The 27,082-nt window shown below is 38.4% G+C and overlaps 1 long non-coding RNA gene across 1 annotated transcript in view; it reads right to left on the bottom strand.

The window, feature by feature from the left end:
- LOC122905560 overlaps positions 1–26,292 on the bottom strand; it is a 38,829-nt gene extending 12,537 nt beyond the window's left edge. The window contains exons 1-2 of the long non-coding RNA XR_006384357.1: positions 26,036–26,292; positions 12,256–12,335 (exon numbers count right to left, since the gene is read on the bottom strand). This is a non-coding gene — a long non-coding RNA (uncharacterized LOC122905560). The remainder of the gene's footprint in view (positions 1–12,255; positions 12,336–26,035) is intronic.
- Between the last annotated feature and the right edge of the window lie 790 nt (positions 26,293–27,082).

The following is a 27,082-nucleotide window of genomic DNA, read 5'->3' as shown; positions in this document are numbered from 1 at the left end:
CCTCTGCCTGCCTCTCTGTCTGCCTGTGCTTGCTCTCCCCCCCCCTCTCTGATAAATAAATAAAATCTTTAAAAAAAAAAATGAGACAAGCTAGTCAAAGGTCTTTATTAAATATAAAGGAAAAACAAGGTGTCAACTATTGCTTCTATCAGAGATGACTGACCCTGGAGTAACTTAGTAAGGCAAAGACCACCTTCCTATGCGTCTCTAAATCAGTTTGTGACTTTGCCAGCTCTGACAGTGGCTACTGGATGGCTTCTCAGCTACGGTAAAATGAACCACTTAGTATTAGCTTATCACATACTTTTTTTAAAAACTTTAAAAAACATATTTTTTAAATTCACAAGCTGTGTATGAAAACATTCTGATTGTGAAAATATAGACAAAACCAAATCTCCTCAGTTTTCATCAGTGTCCCTCCCTTTTCATTACCTGCTACAGAAAAACTGCCATTGGCAATTTGACTCAGATCTTCTCAGATCATTTTCTATATGTTTAGATACGTATATGTATACACAAGAGATAGAGTTTTGTCTTGTAAAATTTTGTTTTGTCTTGATTACAAAAATGGGGTCATACTCTTCATTTAGTTTAGCAATATTTTTAAGTTATTAGGTCTTGAAACTATTTTATCATTTTCAAATAGATCATTCTCATTCTTTTAACTGCTACATAGTTATTTTATATGAATATACAATCATCAGTCCCCTTAGGTGCTCAGTAGTTTTCACTTGTCCCAATAATGCTGGGGAATATTTTTATAACTATAATTATTTTCCTAGCATAGATAATTATTTTAATAAAAACTGCCAAATTTCTTTAAGAGTACTTGACTAATATGCATATCCTTCATCTTTCCATATCCTTGTATAACACTTACATAATCTCCAATTTTTTTGTTTGTTTTTTTTTAAATGTGTGTTACAAATATTTCCTCCTCGTCCATTTCTTGGCCATTAGCTTTGTTAGGGTTCAGGAACTTTGTCATTTGTATAGTTAAATTATGAATATTTTTCTTTATGACATTTGCATTTTGCACCTTGATTAGTAGACTTTGCCCTTTCTAGATATATAAATGTATCTCCTCATGTTTTTTCCTAATTTTTTAACAGTTTTGAATTTTTTTTAATTTTTATTTAACTCTTTAATCAACCCAGAGTTCACTTTTGTGTAGATTGTAATTTAATGAGTTTCCTTTTTTTCCCTAAATGAATAGCCATAGACACAAAATCATTTACCAAATACTTAATGCTTTTTCTCTCTGATGTGAAGTGTTACCTTTATCATTTACTAAGCTTCAGTGTTTATATTGTTCTATTTCTGAGCTCTATTAGGTTCAGTAACTCAATTGTTCCATTTTTGTGTAAATACCAGACTGTTTTAATCACTATAACTTAAGAATATGATTTACTACCTGGAGATAATGTTCCCCTTATTTTTTTTTTTAAATAACTTCTTCATTATTCCTGTGTGCTTTAATATCCAGATTCACTTTATATTTAGTTTGTTGAATTCTATAACTTTCTTGCTGAAATTCTTATTTATATTACTTTGAGTTTATAACTACTTATCACATTTTTATGATATATAATTCTTTTAAAAAAGGTAAAAAGCAACAATCTAGAAATGCTTTTTCAAGGAAAGAAAAATTTTTTTTGCCGTCTTGAAAACCAGATAGTATAGTTTTGATTTAATGTATGAAGCCATGAGGAATCTTAATGAATGGAAGGATGAGAAGAAAGACTTGCAGTTAAAAAGAGTTTGCTAATTGCTTGAGAAATTTCCTAAAAGCAAAGGTTAGGTTAGGATTAGGGGTGTGAAAGAAATAGTCTCACATATGGTAAACAGTTAAATGATGATGGGAATCTGGCAACGAGAGGGTGAGAATCTGGCTAGGGTAGCGCCAAGGCATATGGAACTTCCAAAAAGGACAAATGTGAACTACTTCCAAGGAAGAGATGGGCTATAACCACACCCTTATTTGATGATTAGGGCTCTGAGGAATTACTGTGAATTTTCTTGGCTTTATCCTGGGGTCTCCACTCAAGACAGAAGGCCTTCAAGACCAGGAAAGCTTATTCCTATGCTTTCCATCATTTGTGTATCTTTGAAATGACTGATTTGTGTTCAGGAACATTGCAGGATTACAGTCCTTTTTTTTTTTTTTTTTTTTAAAGATAGAGAGCACACAAGCAGGGGGAGGAACAGAGGGAAAGGGAGAGAGAAAATCTAAAGCAGACTTCACGCACAACACAGACCCCCACATGGGGCTCGATCTTACAACCCTGAGATCATGACCTAAACTGAAGTCAAGAGTCAGACACATAATGAACTAAGCCACTCAAGTGCCCCCAGCCCAATATTTTCTGCTAGTCACTTTGAGCTGTTGCCTGGGGTTTTATGTATGGTTAATCTTTTGACTGACTTTAATATATTTACCAAACAGCCTGATTAATTTAAAAAACAAAACCAGTCTGTATAGTCCCTACCACTGTATTAAAGGCAGGAAAACATTGGGGTGCCTAGGTGGCTCAATGGGTTAAAGCCTCTGCCTTCGGCTCTGGTCATGATCCCAGAGTCCTGGGATCGAGCCCCGCATCCGGCTTTCTGCTCAGTGGGAAGCCTGCATCACCCTCTCTCTCTGCCTGCCTCTCTGCCTGCTTGTGATCTCTGTCAGTCAAATGAATAAATAAATAAAAAAAAAGAAGAAGAATCTTTAAAGTCACAAAAACATCAAAATTAAATCTGTAAATTTTATTTCACAGAATAATTGGAATCTTCCAGGGTTATACCGGAATCTTAAGAACATTTATTTCCTAAATGATGCTTATGAATATTTTCAACATCATCGTAGCTCTTAGCTTTTCTTGAGGAGTAAACATGACCCAGGCTCTTTGTTAAGTGCTGTGTACCCATTATCTTTGTTAATCCGCTCTTTCAAGGAATATCTTCCCAGGAGATAGATACTACTAATATTCCCACTTTATAGATAAAGGAACTGAGATAAACAAAAATTAAATGGCCTGTTCAAGGGCAGGCCTACTGCTAAGTGAGCGTGTTGAGCACATCAAAGTCTTGAAGCTAAACTTCAGCTATTATCCTAAATGGCTTAACCACCAGCATCCTTGCGTAGACATGAAGATCTTTAAGACGTTGCTATTTACCACTCACCTTTTTCTGGTTACATATTTGAGAACCTATTTTCTTTCCCAAGTCATATATTTCTATGTATTGAGGTCACATATTTGTGTTCAGAGCTTTTATTTAAATGAAAGAGAAAGTGAGTCATCGGATTTCAGATGCTTCTTTGACTTGAGTGTTCTAATTTTGCTTGTTCTCCCTGGAACTATGCAAACATCCTGAACGTCTGTGTGACCGAAACTTCTGAAGTTAGACAGAAACATCCCTAACATCACTTCCCCTTGTTCACTATAAGGCCGGTCACTTGACGCAGCTGCAAACTCCACTCGCCGCCACCCTACGTTAGCACCTAACAGCTGGTCACCAAAGATAAAATTTGTCTTTCTTCCACTGTTCTTAAGCTAGCTTATCTTTCGTGCATTTGAGGTTTGAGCAACAGTTGCTGAAAGCCAGTTTCTTTCCTGAATACAGGAAGATGGCGGTATCTGGAGGAACGGGATCCCTAGTGAGTGATTTCTGGTTTTGAGTTGGTGGTACTGCATGAAACATAATCCTCAAGCTCAAGCTGAAAAGAGGTGCGACACGTCAGACCAACCCACAATGGTGTGACCCCGAGATGCCCCTGATGTTCAATGTACTTGATAATGACTGAGAGCTGTCTCAGGGGTTCGGCTGCATTTATCTACCTAGCTTGTGACAAAAGAACAAACTGTTTCCCAATCTGCCTTGATACTCTAACTGTAACTGTAGGCAGATTTGGGGGAAAAAAAAAAAAAAAAAGGTGGGGGGGGGCCTGGGCTTACATACAAGTTAGTTTAAGTAAGATAAAATGAAGACATTACTGCTGTTGATATTCTCACTTTCTTTTGGAGAAAATTGCTGACCGTATTGGCTTCAGGAAAAAAGCTCCCACAAACCATCTGTGCTCAGAGCCCATTCAGACTCTTGGAGTGGAATTCCAAGCAGCCACGCTCCCAGGCAGAACTACCGCAGAAAAACCCCGAGGTTCTCTGTTTACAAGAGGGTGGGAAATTTGTGAAGTGTTCTGCTAATTGGATGCATGGTCCTGGTTTGATGAGCTCTCCTGTATGCTTTTTCCCTCCGGGGTTATTTGCTGCAGGAGCAGGGAGACTCTGGGGACCATCACACTACCCAGGCGGTGTTTGCTTCCCAAGGCATTTCTCCCACAGGTAAGGACGGACTTATTTCCCTCATTCGGAGAGTAGCCTTCCTTTGGATCGGCCTCCAGGAGTCTTTCTAAAGATGCAAAGCAGAAGGGCTAGAAGTTCAGCAAGTAGAATGAAAAATTAGCAACAACTCCTTCCACAAATTTTTGCACCCACTTGAGATATTTTCCTCCTTTCAACAGGAGAGAGAGATTTTAAAGCCATATTGGAAACATGGTTTGTGAAAATTTGAAGTAAATACCATGCTAACATTGGAAGCAAATTGGGGCCAGAGACAAATCTAAGTAAGTGGACCATTTGTTGTGGAAGAATATGCCTTCTCCTGAGTACACATGAAAGAGTGCTCACGTTCAAAATCATAATGGGATGAAACAGATGACAAATACTGATTCCTCACAAGTCAAGTTCAAAAGGATATTAGTAGCTGTCTATTAATAGAGCTGAATTCCACCACATCATATGCTCTAAGTGGTCCTGAATACAATTACTAGGAGAGGCTAAAATCCTTACATAGAATGAAAAAGAAATGCATAATTTTTTTTAAAGATTTTATTTATTTATTTGACAGAGAGAGATCACAAGTAAGCAGAGAGGCAGGCAGAGAGAGAGAGAGGAGGAAGCAGGCTCCCTGCAGAGCAAAGAGCCTGATGCGGGGCTCGATCCCAGGACCTTGAGATCATGACCTGAGCCGAAGGCAGAGGCTTTGACCCACTGAGCCACGCAGGTACCCCAGAAATGCATAATTCTCAATTATAATTCATTTTTCAGCTAACAGAGTCCTACACCTGAAAGTTGATTTATATTAATTCATTATTCAGGAATGTGTGGTTTCCATATTTCCAATCAGCCCCACCAGAACAAAACCATTTTGAAAATAACAAAACACAAAACACAAACCAGGGACTCAAGCCCCAGTGTAGCCCTCTATGGTCTCCCATAATGTATGCACAGTTTTCTCATTTTCCTCCTGTAACTGTGAGATAAGATGTCTCCATTTTTTGCTTTTTTGCATCTTCTTTCAGACAGGAGGATAAAACTTCTCAGAATCAACTTTTTCATTTTCTTTCTTTTTTTTTTTTTTTAGGTCTATTGTCAGTGTTTAAAATGGTGACATTATTATAAAAATCTGGGATCATTATTTTTTGTTACAGAATAAAACATGGCAGTAGTAAAGAAAAAAAAAAAGCAGAATAAAGGTTGTTTTCCCCTTTAGTGTTTTGTGACCTGGTACCTAGGCCTTCTTGACTACTTATTTTTAGTTTCCAAGTACAAATGCTACAAGGCACATTTCCATTTCTTCAGGAAGTTGGCAGTCTCCTAGGCCAAGCCTGCTCCTGCAACCTGCTCTTAGGAAGCTGGGGAAGCTTGTATTCTCCAAGGACAACCCCAACATTATCTCCCAGTGCAAGTGCTCCTCAAGGACCTTGAGCGCCCCCTTCAATCCTGAGCACGGGCAGGCTGGTGACATACTTGTAAGCACTAGAAGGAAACAGAATTGATGCTGTGTGACTTCCCAACCCATGTCACCCGGTGAGCTGGAATATTCATGCCAGAGCCCTGAGCTGCTCTTTAAGCAGCCAACCTCCCCAGGGCAGTCATGCTATGAGGAAGCCCAATGTAACCCCCATGGGAAGACCACCCACCCTGTCCTGGGATAGCACAAAGACAACTGGGGGCTCCAGTCCCTCCTTGTCCTGTCCTCCACACCTGCATGAGCACACAGAGACAGAAATACTCAGCCAAGCCCTTCTTAACCTTGGCCCACAGAAGTCAGTCATAGAGATGAAAAATATTTCTGTTGTAAGCTACCAAGTTTTGGGGTGATTTGTTACATAGAAAGAATAACTAAAACAGGGACTGAGAAGAAAGTAAAATTACAAATCAAAGTAGTACTTCGGCTTCAGAAATTCATCAACAGGATTTCCGGAGCAGGTCTATGAATCTAGCCACTCTGTCTGGTAAGTTCCACCATTTCTCATTAATATGTTGAAAACTCTGGATCCCTGCTGGCACAGAGATTGAAATATTTGAATCACAAACCTTGTTGTTGTTGTTTTTTCTGTCTGCGACAAACTATCCCAATTGAAATTGCAAAGGAATCAAACCCAAAAAGAAAGTGGTTATATGACAAGTAGGTTAGAGTCACTTTGAATCAACCAACATTGTCCTTGAGTACTTTTCTCTTGTCTAGTTCTCTCTACCATTTTTTTCTTTTACTTTCTTTCTTTCTTTTTTTTTTTTCTTTTTTTTTGGGGGGGAGGGGGAGCAGAAGGAGAGGAATAGAGAGAATCTTAAGCAGCCTCCACCCCAGCACAGAGCCTGATTTCACAACCCTGAGATCATGACCTGAGCCAGATTCAAGAGTCAAATGCTTAACCCACTGAACCACCCAGCCCCCTCTCTTCACCATTTTCAAAGTGGTAAATAACAGAATGACCTCCTACTACGTTTCCAAGATTTGACGCTTCTCCATGGGAAGGAGAGCTATGATTAAGAGATAAATGGTCTAGTAAACAGCATCCTTCTAAAGAATGAATGGGTCAACCGGGAAATTAAAGAAGAATTGAAAAAAATCATGGAAACAAATGATAATGAAAATACAACGGTTCAAAATCTGTGGGACACAACAAAGGCAGTCCTGAGAGGAAAATATATAGCGGTACAAGCTTTTCTCAAGAAACAAGAAAGGTCTCAGGTACACAACCTAACCCTACACCTAAAGGAGCTGGAGAAAGAACAAGAAAGAAACCCTAAGCCCAGCAGGAGAAGAGAAATCATAAAGATCAGAGCAGAAATCAATGAAATAGAAACCAAAAAAACAATAGAACAAATCAACCAAACTAGGAGCTGGTTCTTTGAAAGAATTAATAAAATTGATAAACGCTTGGCCAGACTTATCAAAAAGAAAAGAGAAAGGACCCAAATAAATAAAATCATGAATGAAAGAGGAGAGATCACAACTAACACCAAAGAAATACAAACTATTATAAGAACATACTATGAGCAACTCTACGCCAACAAATTTGACAATCTGGAAGAAATGGATGCATTCCTAGAAACATATAAACTACCAAAATTGAACCAGGAAGAAATAGAAAGCCTGAACAGACCCATAACCAGTAAGGAGATTGAAACAGTCATTAAAAATCTCCAAACAAACAAAAGCCCAGGGCCAGATGGCTTCCCGGGGGAATTCTACCAAACATTTAAAGAGGAACTAATTCCTATTCTCCTGAAACTGTTCCAAAAAATAGAAATGGAAGGAAAACTCCCAAACTCATTTTATGAGGCCAGCATCACCTTGATCCCAAAACCAGACAAGGATCCCATCAAAAAAGAGAGCTATAGACCAATATCCTTGATGAACACAGATGCAAAAATTCTCACCAAAATACTAGCCAATAGGATTCAACAGTACATTAAAAGGATTATTCACCACGACCAAGTGGGATTTATTCCAGGGCTGCAAGGTTGGTTCAACATCCACAAATCAGTCAATGTGATACAACACATCAATAAAAGAAAGAACAAGAACCATATGATACTCTCAATAGATGCTGAAAAAGCATTTGACAAAGTACAGCATCCCTTCCTGATCAAAACCCTTCAAAGTGTAGCGATAGAGGGCACATACCTCAATATCATCAAAGCCATCTATGAAAAACCCACTGCAAATATCATTCTCAATGGAGAAAAACTGAAAGCTTTTCCACTAAGGTCAGGAACACGGCAGGGATGTCCATTATCACCACTGCTATTCAACATAGTACTAGAAGTCCTAGCCTCAGCAATCAGACAACAAAAGGAAATTAAAGGCATCCAAATCGGCAAAGAAGAAGTCAAATTATCACTCTTCGCAGATGATATGATACTCTATGTGGAAAACCCAAAAGACTCCACTCCAAAACTGCTAGAACTTATACAGGAATTCAGTAAAGTGTCAGGATATAAGATCAATGCACAGAAATCAGTTGCATTTCTCTACACCAACAACAAGACAGAAGAAAGAGAAATTAAGGAGTCAATCCCATTTACAATTGCACCCCAAACCATAAGATACCTAGGAATAAACCTAACCAAAGAGGCTAAGAATCTATACTCAGAAAACTATAAAGTACTCATGAAAGAAATTGAGGAAGACACAAAGAAATGGAAAAATGTTCCATGCTCCTGGATTGGAAGAATAAATATTGTGAAAATGTCTATGCTACCTAAAGCAATCTACACATTTAATGCAATTCCTATCAAAGTACCATCCATCTTTTTCAAAGAAATGGAACAAATAATTTTAAAATTTATATGGAACCAGAAAAGACCTCGAATAGCCAAAGGGATATTGAAAAACAAAGCCAAAGTTGGTGGCATCACAATTCCGGACTTCAAGCTTTATTACAAAGCTGTCATCATCAAGACAGCATGGTACTGGCACAAAAACAGACACATAGGGCGCCTGGGTGGCTCAGTGGGTTAAGCCTCTGCCTTCGGCTCAGGTCATGATCTCAGGGTCCTGGGATCGAGCCCCACATCGGGCTCTCTGCTCAGCAGGGAGCCTGCTTCCCCTTCCTCCTCTGTCTGCCTCTCTGTCTACTTGTGATCTCTGTCTGTCAAATAAATAAATAAAATCTTTAAAAAAAAAAAAAAAAAAAAAAAAAAAAACCAGACACATAGACCAATGGAACAGAATAGAGAGCCCAGAAATAGACCCTCAACTCTATGGTCAACTAATCTTCGACAAAGCAGGAAAGAATGTCCAATGGAAAAAAGACAGCCTCTTCAATAAATGGTGTTGGGAAAATTGGACAGCCACGTGCAGAAAAATGAAATTGGACCATTTCCTTACACCACACACAAAAATAGATTCAAAATGGATTAAGGACCTCAATGTGAGAAAGGAGTCCATCAAAATCTTTGAGGAGAACACAGGCAGCAACCTCTTCGACCTCAGCCGCAGCAACATCTTCCTAGGAACATCGCCAAAGGCAAGGGAAGCAAGGGCAAAAATGAACTTTTGGGATTTCATCAAGATCAAAAGCTTTTGCACAGCAAAGGAAACAGTTAACAAAATCAAAAGACAACTGACAGAATGGGAGAAGATATTTGCAAACGACATATCAGATAAAGGACTAGTGTCCAAAATCTATAAAGAACTTAACAAACTCAACACCCAAAGAACAAATAATCCAATCAAGAAATGGGCAGAGGACATGAACAGACGTTTCTGCCAAGAAGACATCCAGATGGCCAACAGACACATGAAAAAGTGCTCCATATCACTCGGCATCAGGGAAATACAAATCAAAACCACAATGAGATATCACCTCACACCAGTCAGAATGGCTAAAATCAACAAGTCAGGAAATGACAGATGCTGGCGAGGATGCGGAGAAAGGGGAACCCTCCTACACTGTTGGTGGGAATGCAAGCTGGTGCAACCACTCTGGAAAACAGCATGGAGATTCCTCAAAATGTTGAAAATAGAACTGCCCTATGACCCAGCAATTGCACTACTGGGAATTTACCCTAAAGATACAAACGTAGTGATCCAAAGGGGCACGTGCACCCGAATGTTTATAGCAGCAATGTCCACAATAGCCAAACTATGGAAAGAACCTAGATGTCCATCAACAGATGAATGGATCAAGATGATGTGGTATATATACACAATGGAATACTATGCAGCCATCAAAAGAAACGAAATCTTGCCATTTGCGACAACATGGATGGAACTAGAGTGTATCATGCTTAGCGAAATAAGTCAAGCGGAGAAAGACAACTATCATATGATCTCCCTGATATGAGGAAGTGGTGATGCAACATGGGGGCTTAAGTGGGTAGGAGAAGAATCCATGAAACAAGATGGGATAGGGAGGAAGACAAACCATAAGTGACTCTTAATCTCACGAAACAAACTATGGGTTGCCGGGGGGAGGGGGGTTGGGAGAAGGGGGGTAGGGTTATGGACATTGGGTAGGGTATGTGCTTTGGGGTAAATTGGAAGGGGAGATGAACCATGAGAGACTATGGACTCTGAAAAACAATCTGAGGGGTTTGAAGTGGCGGGGGGGTGGGAGGTTGCGGTACCAGGTGGTGGGTATTATAGAGGGCACAGCTTGCATGGAGCACTGGGTGTGGTGAAAAAATAATGAATACTGTTTTTCTGAAAATAAATAAATTGGAAAAAAAAAAAAAAAGAGATAAATGGTCTAGGAGGTGACGGTTTAATCATCCTCCCCTAAAGAGTTGTGTTTCTCATTTGGATGTAGTCATTGGTGTTCCCAATTAGGCTGCTTTGTAAACAGAATTGTTCTTTCCATTTGTCTTATACTGGTGGTTCCTGCTTTGTCTCATAAGCAGTGAAGAGAGAGGAGCTCTTTCTTCTCCAGTACCCTGTTGCTCCCCACAACACCTACCGCAGCTCTGTACCCAGGAAACACTTAGAAAATGTGATGCCTAAATGGGAGTATTTCAGAGAATTTTATCCAGCAAGAGCTATATATCCAGTCTATCAGATAATAATAAAAGCCTTGATTATCATCATCATAATAATATCTAATTTTTAATGAGTACTGACTAGGTATCAAGCACTGCACAAAATATTTTAAAGCATCATCTCATTTAATCTTCATGATATTCACTTAACTGGCTAAAAACACCTCTGGAGAGTGTGTGTATGTGTGTGTGTGTATGTGTGTATGTGTGTGTGTGTGTGTGTGTGTTGGGACCCTCAGACCCTTGGCTATTGCTATTTGATTTTCTTGTGGCCTCATGAAATACTGAAAGCATGGAAAGAAAATTGTTTTTTTTCCTCTAGATATGAATGGCAGCCATGGGAGGATAAGGAAAGCAGAAAATGATACAGCAGGAATTGCTGTGAGCATCAGATTCATCTAAGCTAGAGTCTGTGTCAGTCACATGGATACAAGCTAGAAAAGGGATAAAATGAGGGAACATGTTACTTCCTTAGAAAACCTTTCCTGACAATCCAGTCTAAACAATTCTTGTTCCTCCAGCCCCATAGCCCCTGCCTCCTGCCCCTCGTAAGACTCATATGCACACACACACACATACAACACACTCCAGTACAGAATGTACTAATTCTTTATCATTGGTCTTGCAGGACTGGATCCTCATGATTCCTTGAGGTCAGAAATAGCAGGGAACCTTCTGTGTCCCCAGAACACAGAACAGAAGCTGGCGTAGAGTAGGGGTTCAATGAATATTTGTTGAATAAATTAAATGAATAATAACAGACATTACAAGAATTGTAAAGGACTAGTTGGATGAGGGAAAGATCTTGGTGAAAGAAAAGGAGAAAACCATCTGCTTCCAGTACTGAAAAAGACAGGCTCTTGGTTGAATGCACGAGATGAAACTTCCAGTGTTTTCCCACCCCCTGTCCCAAAGTTAATAAGATGGAGCAAAGCAGCAGACACATGATAGGACATGATGTTTCCAACCACACAAGAAGTCTCATTTTCAAAACACCTTTGGCCAGATTCATTTTCCTTCTCATGCTTATAGTATTGGTAGACATTATACGTTTTTGTATAGTAACCACTTAATTTCTTTTGTTTTGCTTTGTTTTTAGTGACAAGCTCCCACTAACATTTGTATCACGTAGGTGCCAAAATCCAGAGACTAAAACAACATCTAATACTCTTTAGATTACTTATCCAATGCCTCTAAGATAACAGATCTGATTATTGCTTTCCTCCTTCATTTCACAAACACCTACTACATGCACAGCCTATGTTAGGCACAATCAGGAAAGCAAAGATGACTCAGATATAGACCCAGTCCTCAGAAACCAATATGGACCCCTCTCAAGCTGCACCAGTTTCCGTGAACACTTGTACCATGTTTCTTTTCTGTAGAAGCAAGTGGCAGTTTACATTAAATCACTGAGTTTATTTTTCACTGATCTCACCAGCTGCAGAGCGGCTTTCGTGATCTTCTTTAATGTCATGGAGAATTTCCTGTGGGTTGTGTCGTCCTGTCTCTTTCTTCCTTGACACAGAAAGTAAGAGGGGGGGAAAAAAGTGTTAGGACATCTGGTTTATGCGCCTCTGGGAAAGGACTGAATTTTTGATACCTTTTGTTCCTTTTATTGCTGTCTTTACCACCATGACATGGAATATTAATCATTTCAACAAATATCCATTACAAGGATTTTTATTTTTCTTTTTGAAGTTCTGACTTGATAAAGACAGTTTTCCGGTCCCATCTGTCAAATGCATTCACTCTTCATGTAGTCGTTCATTCAACCCATGTGTCTTGAGTTACTAATACGGGCCAATTACCCTACTCTCAAGGAGCCCATGGCCTTGAAGGAAGATAGACCAGCAAACCCACAATCTAAGTACAATCAGAAATTTGATTTAATAAAGATATGTATAAGCCTGGGGCCAGCAGGAGTCCTAGGGGGAGCAAAGCAAAGGAGCCTAAGTCTGCTGTGAGAATCAGGGAAAGATTCCTAAGAGATTATAAGTACTGGGCTGCGGACTGAAAAACAGGCAAGAAGCTGCAAGGCTAGAAAAGCAAGGTGTGTGTTGCGGGTCAGAGAGATATTCCAGGCAGTCAAAAAAGTTCAGAGAAATGGAAATATAACACAGATGTCATATAGTTGGAGTATAAAGTAAAAGAGGTAAGTGGCGGAAGAAATTGGAGGGGAAAATAAAAGTCTATTCATGGAAAGTCTTTGCATTTCATGAAAAGAAGCTGAGAATTTAACCCGGAGGGGATGTGAAAGCATGAGAAATTTCTGAGCAAGAGAATGACAGAATCAGATTTTGTTTTGGAAAGACAGCATCGTGAGAAATGAATTTCTGATAACGGAGGAGCAGTGTGGGGAAGCCAAAGAGAGCCAAAGAGATAAGGTAGGTAGGCTGTGAAGGTAACAAATGTGGGGGATGGTGCTGTTCTTACCTAAACAGATTCAATTTTGACTCTTGATTAGTTGAAACCAGATGGTCAATATGAAATAATGAATAGAGAAAAACTGGAATCAACAAATTTAAGAAATACTTATTTAGAAGGTATTACCTTCTGAATGATGTGAGAGGTACTGGGGGAAGAGAGATGAGTAATACGTGGTCCTCTTCTTAAGAAAACTCCAAGCCTCGGGTGCCTGGGTGGCTCAGTCTGTTGAGCGTCTGGCTCTTGATTTTAGCACGGGTTACCATCTCAGGGCAGTGAGGTAGAGCCCTGCACTGGGCTCCACACAGAGCATGGAGCCTGCTTAGGATTCTCTCTCCTCTCCCCCCTTTCATATCCACATAGTCCCATTCTCTCTCTCTCAAAAGAAAGAAAGCTCCAAGTCTGAGAACTGAGACAAATCAAGTCAGCCTTAGCATACAATGAGATATGAGCCCCAGTGAAACGTGAAAGGCTCTGGGAACAGAGAAGCTTCAGTAAGCCAATGATAGAGGATTTATATTCTCTGGTTGTCACAAACACTAACTTCCTAAAAGCTAGCATTTTTTTTTTTAATATACCTACTCCATGCCAGATTCTGTGGGTATGCTTTATGTATCCAGTCTCCATAAAGGGCAAAATATTAAAAATTATTTTTGAATTGTCTCTTTTCCCTCCAAAAGATCTTAACTACTCCAACAATATTCTAATTAATTACGTGTTGGCTTACTTGGAGTACATCCACTTCTGTTTGACTAAGCAATCGTACTTTTGCAGTTCCCAGGTCTTCCCCTGGGCTATGATTATCCAAAACACACAATTACGTTAATGAAAAAAAAAAAAGACATTAAAGATAACCTTTTACAAAGGTATGCATTTGGACTGCTAATTACAGCACCTAATTTATTACTACTTCCACTAATGATGGATTTAGCTTTTATTTAACAAGATCTTAAGAAAACATTAACAGATTGCAAATCTTATCCCTACTTTTGTGTTCCACCTAATAGCTCAGCTGAATATTAACCACCAACTGGTGGTGTTACAGAGGAAGGGAGCCTGAGGTCACTTGGAGTAGCATGTGCGATCAATTTACCTGACATACATCATGCTATTGGTCCTTCCACAGGCCCAGTTAATAGAGAAAACTGGATGCATTTCTCAAGGACACGCCTTGGCTTCCTCTGTGTAGTGTGCTACGTGGTTGTTGGGAAGACACATGGTAATTTGGGTGCTGTATGTTTGGGTGGATGTAAATCTAGATTCACAGACTATCTCAAAGGTCTCGAGATCCTTAGACAACAGATGTCTGTGACAGCAACTTTTATCAGTGAAAAGGTATTTTTTGTCTTATAGTTTACATGCAACTTTATTCGATTCAAAGAAACAGGTTTCTATGAGCTTCAAAGGCTATGTGGTCTGAGGACCATCCTCTATCTACTATCTGCACAAGCTGTTTTCATGACATCAGTCATTTTCCCAACTAAACTGCAAGTTCCTTCCAGGGGTGGCTGAGTGGCTCAGTTGGTTTGGTGGCTGCCTGTGGCTCAGGTCAGGACCCTGGAGTCACAGGACCCTGGAGTCACAGGACCCTGGAGTCACAGGATGGAGTTTCACATCCGGCTTCCTGCTCTGCAGGGAGTCTGCTCCTCCCTCTGACCCTCCCTGCTGCTTGTGCTCTCTCTCTCTCTCTCTCTCAAATGAATAATTTAAAAAATAAATAAATAAACTACAACTTCCTTAAAGGCAGAAACTATGTCTTATAGTTATTCTGCAAATCCCAAGATGCTGTACATGAAATGTGGACAAAATAACTCTACATCGGGCTCCGCGACTTGCCATCTATGTATCTTAAGTAAGCTTCCTTTGCAGCTCCAAGCTTCAGTTTGCTCATGTATAAAAGAAGGAATAATATCTTTGACCATTAATTAAATAATAAATTTAAACAATGTTCTGTAAGTCTATATAAATTACTAAATATAATCCAAAGTATATTAATAATATGTATGTTACCAAGCATATGAAAATAATCTTGCCACTGATGATTACAAAGAACAACCCCATGTCTTATATGGAAAATATCTTAGAGAAGGACATTCTGAAAGGGGGAAAAATTCATTTACATGATTTGTATGATGCTTTCATATGTGACAAAGATCCTACATGTTCTTTTTTTTAAATTTTTATTTTTTATTTTTTATAAACATATATTGTATTTTTATCCCCAACTACATGTTCTTTTATAATGATCATGGCAATGCTACCAATATCCCCAGAGATTATAGTGCTGAGGAAATCTACGATGCTTATCAAGAAAATATGCTACAACTCAAATACAATCCATTTAAGATATCTTGATTCCAATTAGAAAGCAAAGTGCAAGAAGTATTTATATGCACTGACAAAAATATAAAAGAAAAGAGATTTAAAGAGTGAAGAAACTATGAAATTAATATATTCATAGCAGTGTTCATCTACAAAAATAAATTCCTGCTTTTCAAATCACATCAGTGGAAGGGCGTCTGGGTGGCTCAGTTAGTTAAGTATCTGCCTTTAGTTTAGACCATGATCCCAGGATCCTGGGGTTGAGTCCCTGTTGGACTGCTTGCTGGGGCTGGGGGAACTGCTTCTCCCTCTGCCTGCCGCTCCCCTTGCTTATGCTCTCTCGCTTTCTTATTCTCTCTCCCTCTGACAAATAAATAAATTAAATATTTTTTAAAAATCGTATCACTGGAGTGAAAAAGAATTGTAAACCCTGTGGTCCCTCTGGTACATTCATTTGGTTTCTGTGGATTTTAGTGGTACATTTCTTTTGTGTTTTTTTTTAAACCTGGGTGAATCTAAAAATCTATTAAAAACAAGTGATGTTTTTGAGAGAACTCAGATCACGTTGGAAATACTAAGTCCAAAACCCCACATTAGATTGTGTGAAGTACCTTCTTTGTAGGCCTCATCTCACTCTTTTCACATAGGAAGTCAATAAAATATGCAGTAGAAATTAAGTCATCCAAACCTTAGAAGGTAAGGCATCAGTAGGTTTATTCCCACCAATAAATCATCTATTTCCTTTAGGATCAGACATTCCACAGTGGCATGTCTTCTACTTACCAACTCTAAGCAAGAGAGCTCACTATCTCATCTCATTTAGTATTCAACTGGGGCTGACCACTCCCCACCCCCAACCCCAAATAAGAGCATGCCACAGCAGGGAGTGAGGTGGGTGGGAGGAAATGACCCTATATGGGCACACCCTAAAGAACGTTTTGCAAAATGCTCACAAGGCTTTCCTCAGTCCTTTATGGACCCTTCCCAGACTTGGTAAGTAGAGGATTTTTTTTTTTTAATTCAACAAATTAACATGTAATATATTATTTGTTTCTGGAGTACAGGTCTGTGATTCATCAGTCTAGTATAATGCCTAGTGCTCATTATATAACAAATACCCTCCCCAATGTTCATCGCCCAGCTACCCCAATCCCTCCTTCCGCCCCCCCTCTGACAACCCTCAGTTCGTTTCCTATGATTAAGAGTACTAGAGGAATTTCTTAAGGATTTGTCTGCTAGGTGTTTCCTTGACTAGCCACTGTTTGTGTTGATTGGTTTGTTTATTTTCTTAGTAATGTTTTCCTTATACAAATAATTTTAAATTGTCATTTTTTTTTATAACCTTAATCAATGGTATTATGAAAGTTTGATAATGGCCATAATGTGCCTATCATCTGACTTACTACCCAGAAGACTGTAGAGGTCAGTCTTCCCATTTTGGAGGTCCTGAGTGACCCACTTGGTGAACGGCCACTAATGTTATAGCGTCTGGTCCCAAGAGATTGTAAGTAAAAGATAGTCCTGCTGTTTTTACTAGGGTTCAGCACTTATTTTTCCTCAGAAAAGAGGGCATTTTCAACACAGCCAGATTATGCTAAGTGATGTACATAGGTTCTTGGAACACTAGTTTTCATTTAGAAACTAAAGTTAATCAGTTAATCCTTCAAGGATTTGAGATACCAAGGTGGCTCTAAAAGGCATTTAAAAGCCTTTTTAATCCTGGGTGCCTGGGTGGCTCAGTCTTAAGCGTCCTCTGCCTTCAGTTCAGGTAGAGATCCCGGGATCCTGGGATGGAGCCTCCAGGATCCTTGCTCAGTGGGAAGCCTGCTTCTCCCACTCCCCATGCTTGTGTTCCTGCTCTTGCTGTCTCTCTCTGTCCAATAAATAAATAAAACCTTTTTAAAAAGTCCTTTTTGGGGAGGGTATGTGCTACGGTGAGTGCTGTGAAGTGTGTAAATCTGGCGATTCACAGACCTATATCCCTGAGGATAAAAAATATATGTTTATTAAAAAAAATAAAAAATTATTTTAAAAAGTCTTTTTTTCCTTATCTTCTATCTATAACACATAGGTACCTGATTCTAAACTGTTGCCAACTCTGAAACCATATATTAATCCTTGTTTTCTGAAAAATTAGTTTTCCTCAAGTTTTAAAGAGAACTATAAGCCTTAATATTGATCACTTTTGCTGAAAATAAAGTTTCATATTCTGATATAAAATGACCAACAACAATACAAACAAATGTTCTTTATATTTTTGATTAAGGATTGATTCCTTTTAGGAGTAAACTCTTGTCAAATAAATGAATAACCATTTATGTACCTATTAATACATCCTAAAAACTTTACTGGATACTACCCATGTTCTGTACTAAACAAGTTATCCAGCAAAACTTCAACTGGTGCATGTCTTGACCCATTTCTCAATAAATTGAAGTAAGACTGATGATTAAGCAGGTAGAGTTTGATGCCACCAGACCTTTAGAGATACTGAATGCAAAAAGGGTTGACTATAAATATCAGAAGTCTTCAGAGAGAAGAAACACAGGTGGTTCTTTGATCTCCAATCTCTTTTTAAAACTCATCTACTATGTTCCACATCCCTCCCCTAGTCTATATTGCTTTGAAAGGCACTTTTAAAAGAAGAAAAGAGGGGCGCCAGGGTGGCTCAGTGGGTTAAAGCCTCTGCCTTTGGCTCGGGTCATGGTCCCAGGGTCCTGGGATTGAGCCCCCGCATCCATCCATCCGGCTTTCTGCTCAGCAGGGAGCCTGCTTCCCTTCCTCTCTCTCTGCCTGCCTCTCTGCCTACTTGTGATCTGTTAAAAAAATAAATAAAATCTTAAAAAAAAAAGAAAAGAAAAGAAAGCAAGGAAGCAAAAGGCACGCTAGGTAACCACTGAGTGCCTGTATTTAGCAATTGGTTGATAATCTTAAGGATATAAGACCAAGGTTAAAATAAAATAGTGAAAGCAACAGTTGCCTGTAAAACTCAGCGGAGTGCATGCAATTAACACAAAGCCAAATTTGGTTTCGTAGGTTACCAAAAAAAATGGTGTGTCTTTACAGAGGATCAATACCACGAGGAGAGGATGTGCCTTTCCCACAGCGACCATGCTGGTTTTTTTCCTCTGTGCAGTGTTGGTGCCCCCATCCAGCTCAAGACGGAGAACAGCAGCCCGGTGAAGAAGTGAGGAAACCAAGCAAGTACTCCGCCTTCATCTATGTGTGGAATTAAGTATCATGGATAACGGGACTCTTTCAGGGACGTTATTTATTTCCTCCTTGTGTTTATCATTATTCGATCATTTTCAATTTTGATTTTAATCCAAAACCCTAGACCTAGTCCAAAATCAAAGTGACAACTGGGTATTGTTAGGGTTTAACAGCTAAGAGTTGATCAAATATATTTACTCAAGGAAAAAAATTAGAGAGATAACTCTTCATGTGGTGAAACGTAATCAGTTAACCTAGAATTATACGTTACTACCTACAGTCTCATCAGCATCATTTCCTCACCAACAGATCTGCAACGACTTATGAAAAATGGGTCATTAATAGTACTCCCTTGCACAATACCAAATTCTAAGTACCACCACACCTACATAAATGAGGCTTCATTCTCTTTACTCCTTTAGCAAATATAATATTGTCATATACCCTCAATGTGGAAACAGAACATCAAACTAGTTTAGAACTAAAAAACGGGGTGTATCTGTACGTATGTGTGTTTGTGAGCACCAGGGCCCATACTGTTCTTTTCTTCTTTAGATGTCATAGAGCTACCTGCAAAGAGCTTTGGGGACTTACTTTTTCATTTTGTGGAAGTGTAAGTTCAAAAAGAATAAGTGACTTCCCTTTAGTTTTAAAAATTTATTCTCAAGAAATTCCCAGGAATTTTCTGGTCCTGTTCATTAAACAACCCTGAATTTTACAACATCATCGTTTTGGTTGGTCATATGGTTGCGAGGAGGTGGTTAACTGGCTATTCGTGACCTTTTATTACAGACTCATTGAAGAAAATTAGGAAAAAATAACTATTTTCAGATCATAGTAGGTTCCAGAAAACCCATATTACAATTAGAGGAAGCAGTTGTTGGCTGTATTAGAATTTGTTCCTCATGGGCGCCTGGGTGGTTTAGCTCAGTAGGGAGCCTGCTTCCCTTCCTCACTCTCTGCCTGCCTCTCTGTCTACTTGTGATCTCTCTCGGTCAAATAAATAAATAAAATCTTGAAAAAAAAAAAAAAAAGAATTTGTTCCTCAGTATCTCTTTTAAAATGCTAATCCTGGCTATGATTACGGGCAGTAAAAAGTTTCCTGAGAAAACAAACTCTCAGGCAGCTTTTGACTATTATTCAAATCTTCTCTGACTTGGTTGAGTGACTACTAATGCTTATTCTGAAAGGAAACCAGGCTCCCACAATTAGAAGGCCACTGTGTCAGGCATGACCATCTTCCCCTGCGTCCAAATTCCACATTTATGTTTCTCTGCTGAATTTTTCTTCTTTTTGCTTTGGGCTAATTTCTCTCAAGTCATTTGGGGTGTTTGCATAATCCACACACCATCTAGTGGTAATAGATGGAAAAATCCACCCAGAAAAATAACCTGAGAGCCCTCTAGAAAGTGAACTATTAACAAAATATGGTACTTCCTCTTTGAAATTATACTTCATAAGATATGCCATTTCTCATAAATAATTAAGCAATTCTTGGAGGATAATTTTTTTAACTTTTCAGCTGTGCTTATCAAATGGATGAACTACGGTGAGGAGAAGGAGTGTTTCTGGAGAAATTCTTTAGAGACAATTCCTATTGTATTTTTGGTCTGCTAGAATCATTTCTCATTCACACCCTTGTCAGAGCAAGAGTCGTTCAGGGATTAAGGGCTCAGACTATGGGATCAAATGAGCTGGGATCAAATTTCTGGCTGTGCTTTCTATTATCTGAATGACCTTTGCCAAAATTACCTAACCTTTCCATTAAAACAGAGATAAAATTTAAATAATACATGCTAAGCACTTACAAAAATGCTCAAAGCACTCAATAAATGTTCGATATTATTATTAAACAAATCAGAAAAATGTGTAACACTTTCATATTTACTCCGTTCTTCAATCAAGCCAACAAAAAATGCTAAAGCTCCTCCCCTTCCCCCCCCCCGCCCGCCAACTAATGCCATAGTCCTATTGTTAGCTATGATTGGCTGCTCTCACAGGAATTTCAAAGGCCCAAGAATCACTCCAGCTCACTTAGTAACTCAATAGCAATGCATCCTTCAGAAAACAGATGTGGAGAGCGTTGGCAAATGGAATTTCCCTCTCAGTGGAGATGGGCCCAAAACATGCTCCCCTTTCAATATTTTAAGGGATGGTGTCCCGTTCTTGAGTTATTTATTTACTAAACTGTTTTTCTGCTCTCTGTTGGTTGTTCTTGAGCCCCTCTACTGCTTATCACTGGACAATAAACAAGGGAGTGATATTAAAATACGTTCTAATTTATTTTATTATCCTGGCTGCATGAGACTTCAGAGAGGGTAACTATTCATCACCGTTCAACGCACTGTATGTTGAACAAGGTTCTGTGGGAAAGAAACATATGATGGATGAGTTTTGATCAATGGAAGGAAAGAAGAGAATGGAGGTGTTGCTAAAAACAAATTTGAGCCCATGACAGGTGTCTCAAGGGAAGGGGCCCAGGTAATGATGAGGCCACATGTGAGTACTGACTCCTTGAGTATGAAAGACCTAGACATCCTTCTGTTACTGTATTCTGCCTCAGCCTGAGGCTGACCATTGATAAATTGTTTCTTAAACACATTCTCCGTGTCTATGACTCTACCATCTACTGCAGATGAAACTGGCAACTTGTCCTTTCTTTGACAAATATTTACTGAGTATCTGCTTCACAATCATCCGTAACTGGTCTCTTCATACATAGAGTGGTGAATTATTATGAAGTTAATGACTGCCTCTCTGTGCTTGGCTTTCTTAGTGTTAAGGTCTGCCCATTTAAACATTTATTCAACAAATATTTTTGAATATCTGCGATGTAGCAAATACATGTATGTATGACTTGTTGGGATTCAGTGACCGAGACGGGCAAGGAGCCAGCTCTTAAGAAGCTTACATTCTGTGGGGAGACAGATGCATTAAGACATAAAATAAATAAACAAGAACAAAAGATTGTGATTTGGGATACTTTGAGTTGAGTGATCAGGAACTAACACTTTCTGAGAAATTTAAATTTAATCTAAGATCAGAACGACAGAGGCCAGTCATATAAACATCTTTCCAGCAGAAGGAAGGGCCAGTGAAAAAGATAGAAACAAGCTTGGCATGCTCAAGAGACAGCTTTCTTCAAAATTTTCTCTTTTCCTCTTTGCAGATTTTCTACTTGTTTTCATGAGAAGAGATTATTTGCAGCTAGTAGTCTCTGGCAACTTGGATAATTTCCTGCTATATTCTAAAATGCCAGTAAAAAGAGTTGAAGTAGGTCTTTCTCAATATTGCTCCATACCTAGAAAAATAACCCTAGAGAAAAAAAAGAGAGAAAAGAGAAAAAAATAGCTAAATTCAAAAAGATGGCCATAGTAAGTGGTAGAAAAATAAATTGGTAAACCCCCTTGCAAAAGTGTTGGGCAGTTTCTTTAAAACCTAAACATAGGGGCACCTGGGTGGCTCAGTCCGTTAAGCATTTGCTTTTGGCTCAGATTATGATCCCAGAGTCCTGGGATCCAGCCCTGCATGAGTGGGAGCCCACTTCTCCCTCTGCCTGCTATTCCCCCTACATGTGCTTATGCTCTCTTTCTCTCTCTCTCTCTTTCTCTCTCTCTGACAAATAAATAAATAAAATCTTAAAAATTTTTTTAAAAACCTAATCATTAAGGAAAAAAAGAAAAAAGAAAAAGCATACGATGTCTTTACTCAACTGTTAGGGGTTTAGTAATTTCCAGTTGCTATGCTAAACACTTTATACACATGACTTCATTGGTCCTCACACCCCTCTCCTGATAAAAGAAGAAATACTATCTCTACTTTATAGATGAGTAAACTAAGACACACAGCTGTTAAGTGGCAAAGCTTAGATTCAAATTCAGATTTCCCTGGGGCCTCTTTAAAATATATAGAAGCAGAGAAGCCATGGGTCCTGTCTCTGGATACAATACAGTTGAGAGATCAGTGGGGATCTCCAGCTGTGCACCAGTGACCAGCACACACACACACACACACACACACAACTCCAGCAACCTAAACTGTCCCTGTTTTCTTTCAATTTAAATTCAATTAGCCCCATTTTTGGTAGGTGCTATTCCAACATGATGGCAAAGAATGCTAGCCTTGCTATATAGACAACAATTGCTTTGTCTAGAAAATTGGGGGCTCAGCAGTTGAGGAAAATGTATTTTAAAAAGGTTTTAGGATGTTAAAAATAAGCAAAGACAATTATCACTTACACTTGGTATTTACTAGGAGTAAATTAAGTATAAGGAACTGTTTTTGTTCATGTAAGGAATTGTCTGAGAATGAGGATTTACATGTTGGAAGAGGTACCTGAGAAAACAGAGTATAACAAGATACTGAACGATGCCCGTGAATAGAGACAGTTATTTTATCAGTACAGAATGGTTCATTTGCTAAACTGTGCTGAAATTTTTAAAACTAATGTGCCATTTTGTATGCAGCTAGATCTTGAATACAAGTACATTATGGACACGAGAGTAGTTAAGTAAAGGAAACATCCAAATGTCCTAGAAGACTGAAATAGGAGCAATATAAAAGAAAAAAAAATCATACCATGGAAAACGGTTTCTTTTATTTGTTAAATATAAATTGATAGAAATTTTTAAATTATCATAAGCATCACCTTCTCTTTGATGTGAATCCCTTGATAAATTTACAGAGAGCTGGAAAACTGTATTGTATCACCAATCTCCAGATTAAAGCCTGTCAGTAACAATACTTACTAATTCACTGCAGGGCTTCACCATCCCTGTGTCATCAAGCAGGCAACCCATGGATCACTGCCCTAGGTTATGCATCAGCCACATCTTCTTCAAAGGAGAAATTATAATGGGACATGGCATTACCACTTTTATAATTGCTCCTTTGAACCATGACTTTCTAAAACCACAAAGCTTCTTCCATAGATAGCAAATCCCTCCCTATATAAACTACTAAGATAGCAAATCCCTCCCTATATAAACTACCAATTTCATTAGCTTTGGAAGAGTTCTCTTTCTCCAAATTAAAAATGCCTGATAATATTGACTTAAATATCATTAACACTTGAATAATTTTGTTTACACTCTGTTCATCAGACATATACTGCATGATTATATACAGAAACCATGCAAATGATAAAGTATTCATTTCTATTTTTTTAAAAAAGAATGCTACAAGTAGATGTTCTTAGAAAATAAAAAGTATATATATATTATAGCAGAAGAATAGTCAATGAAAGGACTTAAAGATAAGCCTGAAGAACTCCAATAGAGAAGTCAAATATCTAATAATTGAAGTTCCCAAAAGAAGAAAGAGGCAGATGAGAAGAAATCATAAAAGGCATAAGTTAAGAATGCTTCCCAGAACTGAAGAACTTGAAATCCCAATTTAAAGACTTACTGATTACCCAATGTAATGATCAATCCCCAAAAATGATGTCCACAGGGATCATTGTCATGAAATTTCACAACACCAGGAATGAAGAGAGGATCTCAAAACTTTTGGAGAAAACAAAAAAGTCATGTATCAAGGATCAGGTATAAGAATAATATTATATCCTAAGACAACCGTAGAAACTAAGGAGCAATGGAGCAACATCATCGTGCTCTTTTTTTTTTTTTTTTAAGTAAAAGGAAGTAAAGGGAACTTTCCTAGTAAATGAACTTCACTACTATTGAATCTTTTACAATAAAAATGTAAATGTATGTATTCCTCATGTAATTTTTAATCAATTTTAATTTCAGATTGAAATTTAGAAAGAACAATCATATAAACATAGTACTTAGCAGTGTGGAGTTAAATATCATTAAGACTAATAAAGGTTGAAAATGTTGGCCAATGGGAAGTACATCTAAGGTATGCAGGGGGGTGAGAAGGAAATTGTTGTTTTGTTAAATAACAAAAGCTTTGGTATTATTTAGCTCTTATATACATATTGTACTTCAATAAAAACAAGCTTTAATTTAAAAATACTGTTATTTTTTAAAATTATGGGCTTTAGGTCATAAAGACCTCTTTTTTTTTTTATTCTTTATTCTGAACTTTCACACACACATGCAATTAATTCGTGTCAGACTAAATATCTATCTGAAAGTTTTCCCATCTTTCCTAGAAAATCAACTGCATTTTGATGGGCTGTGATGAATCCAGTTAACTGACTTCATCCTCTTTTCTTTGGCCACCTTCACTACAGAGGCTGCAAGAGACCACTTTAACAGAATTTTTTACAGTTAGAATAGTCATGTGACTCATTTCTGACCAATGAAATTATAATGTGGTAAGAGAATGTTAGCTTTTAATAAGCTTTTTACTCTCCTCTCTTCCCACCTTCAGTGAAAATGGGGGCCTCTACAGGAATAGACATCTTGAGACCACTGAGTCATGCTAACAGTGGAATGAAAAGGAGAAAAAGTGAACCTAGGTCTTTGATGACAGAGTTGAGGAGACAAACACAATAGAGATGATACTCTATTTTTTACACATACCAAGAAAATGTGAAGATAACAAATCTTTTATCATTTTTTTTTAAAAATTGGGGCACCTGGATGGCTCAGTTGGTCGAGTGGCAGATTCTTGATTTTAGCTCAGGTCATGATCTCAGGGTCCTGGAACTGAGCCCCTCCTCAGGCTCCCTACTCAGTGGGGAGGCTGCTTGAGGATTCTCTCTCTTCTTCTACATCTGTCTCTACCCCCCAAAAAAATAAATGAATAAATTTCTTTAAAAATTTAAAAAGAATGCCAACTAGATACTTACAAAACACCCCCTTTTAAAAAATAATGCTGGGGCACCTGGGTGGCTCAGTGGGTTAAAGCCTCTGCCTTCGGTTCAGGTCATGATCCCAGGGTCCTGGGATCAAGCCCCGCATCGGGTTCTCTGCTCTGCAGAGAGTCTGATTCCTCCTCTCTTTCTCTCTCTCTCTGCCTGTCTCTCTGCCTACTTGTGATCTCTGTCTATCAAATAAATAAATAAAATCATTTAAAAAATAAATAAAATAAAAAATAATGCCACCTTTCCCCCAAAGATGTTAAGTGTGTTAAAGGGTGTGTCATAATCTAACTTCTCCTCACTAAAAAGAAGAACACAGGAAAGAGAGCAGAGACTGGTTATATAAATTATGTATGTATTAACCGAATTTTTGGTTGAAATAAGGTATATCTGAACCAACAGAGGGGTTTTTTTCTCAGTTATATATACTGCATCCTATATTCATAAAACTGTTTATTATTGGCTTACCTTTATTTTTACTCACCATAAATTACACCATAAGCCAAGTGAGAGCACAGGCTCTTTAGATGCAGCTGGTGTAGGTTCCAGATGGTTTCTGACTCACTTATATCTCTGTGACTGATCTCAGCTACCTGATCACCTCAACCCTCAGTTTCACACCTATGAAGTGGAGATAATGATGATATCGGCTTCATCGGGTTGTGGTGAGGGTAAAGGAGCTAATAAACACAAGTGCCTCGTGTAAAATATGGGTTGGACCAACGTTAGCTATTATTGTCTTCACCACAACTTTACTTAACAAGCACATAGCACTTACTGTATGCCAGGCACTATTCTAGTGCTTGGCAAATATTAACTTACTCTTTGCTCCTAAAACATGGTGGTTAATTATTGTTTTTATTATTACTGTTGTCTCAATTTTATATCTGAGAAATTTAGGAACTATTACAGGAGCACACAGCTCAAAGATGGCAGAACGAGAATCTGGACAACAAAAGCCCAGCCCCAGTGTGGGCGCCATGAGCCTCCGTTCTGCTTGCCCCACCCCTCCTCTCTCCCTTCCCTCCTCTCTGTTCTTCTCAAACAGTTCCTGGCAAATGATCCTGGCATTCAAGAAATACTTGTTAAATTACATCTGCACGGAAAAGAAGCAGACAGGACTGGAAAGTTTCTAGTAACAGATACTGAGGTAATTGTAAAAGACCTTGAAGGCTTTTTCACTACCCTTACCTTAAATATGAATTTTGACTTAAAACAATATTTCTGTTTATTTAACTGAATATCGGTTGTCTATATTATAAGGGAAAGTTGAGCTTGAATAAACTATAAAATACTAACTTACAGTGAGTGTTTTCAGTCATTGCCTCTTCACAGCAAACAAACAAGTCTCTAAATATTTAAACCAGGGAGACTCGCAAATTGTCTTCATTTGTAGGAATGAGGAAGATACACATTTTGTAGGCTGAGGTACGAAATAGAAGAAAGCATCTTGAGGTAATTAGTTTTCACTGGGGTTTGAAATTTAACACATCAACTCAGAATTTATTTGCAACTATTTAATCACCTCTGA

The sequence above is a fragment of the Neovison vison genome, chromosome 4 (assembly GCF_020171115.1).
Source record: "Neovison vison isolate M4711 chromosome 4, ASM_NN_V1, whole genome shotgun sequence".
Lineage (NCBI taxonomy): Eukaryota > Metazoa > Chordata > Mammalia > Carnivora > Mustelidae > Neogale > Neogale vison.
The sequence above is the reverse complement of the archived record's forward strand: the minus strand, read 5'-3'. Positions and strand labels throughout refer to the sequence as shown.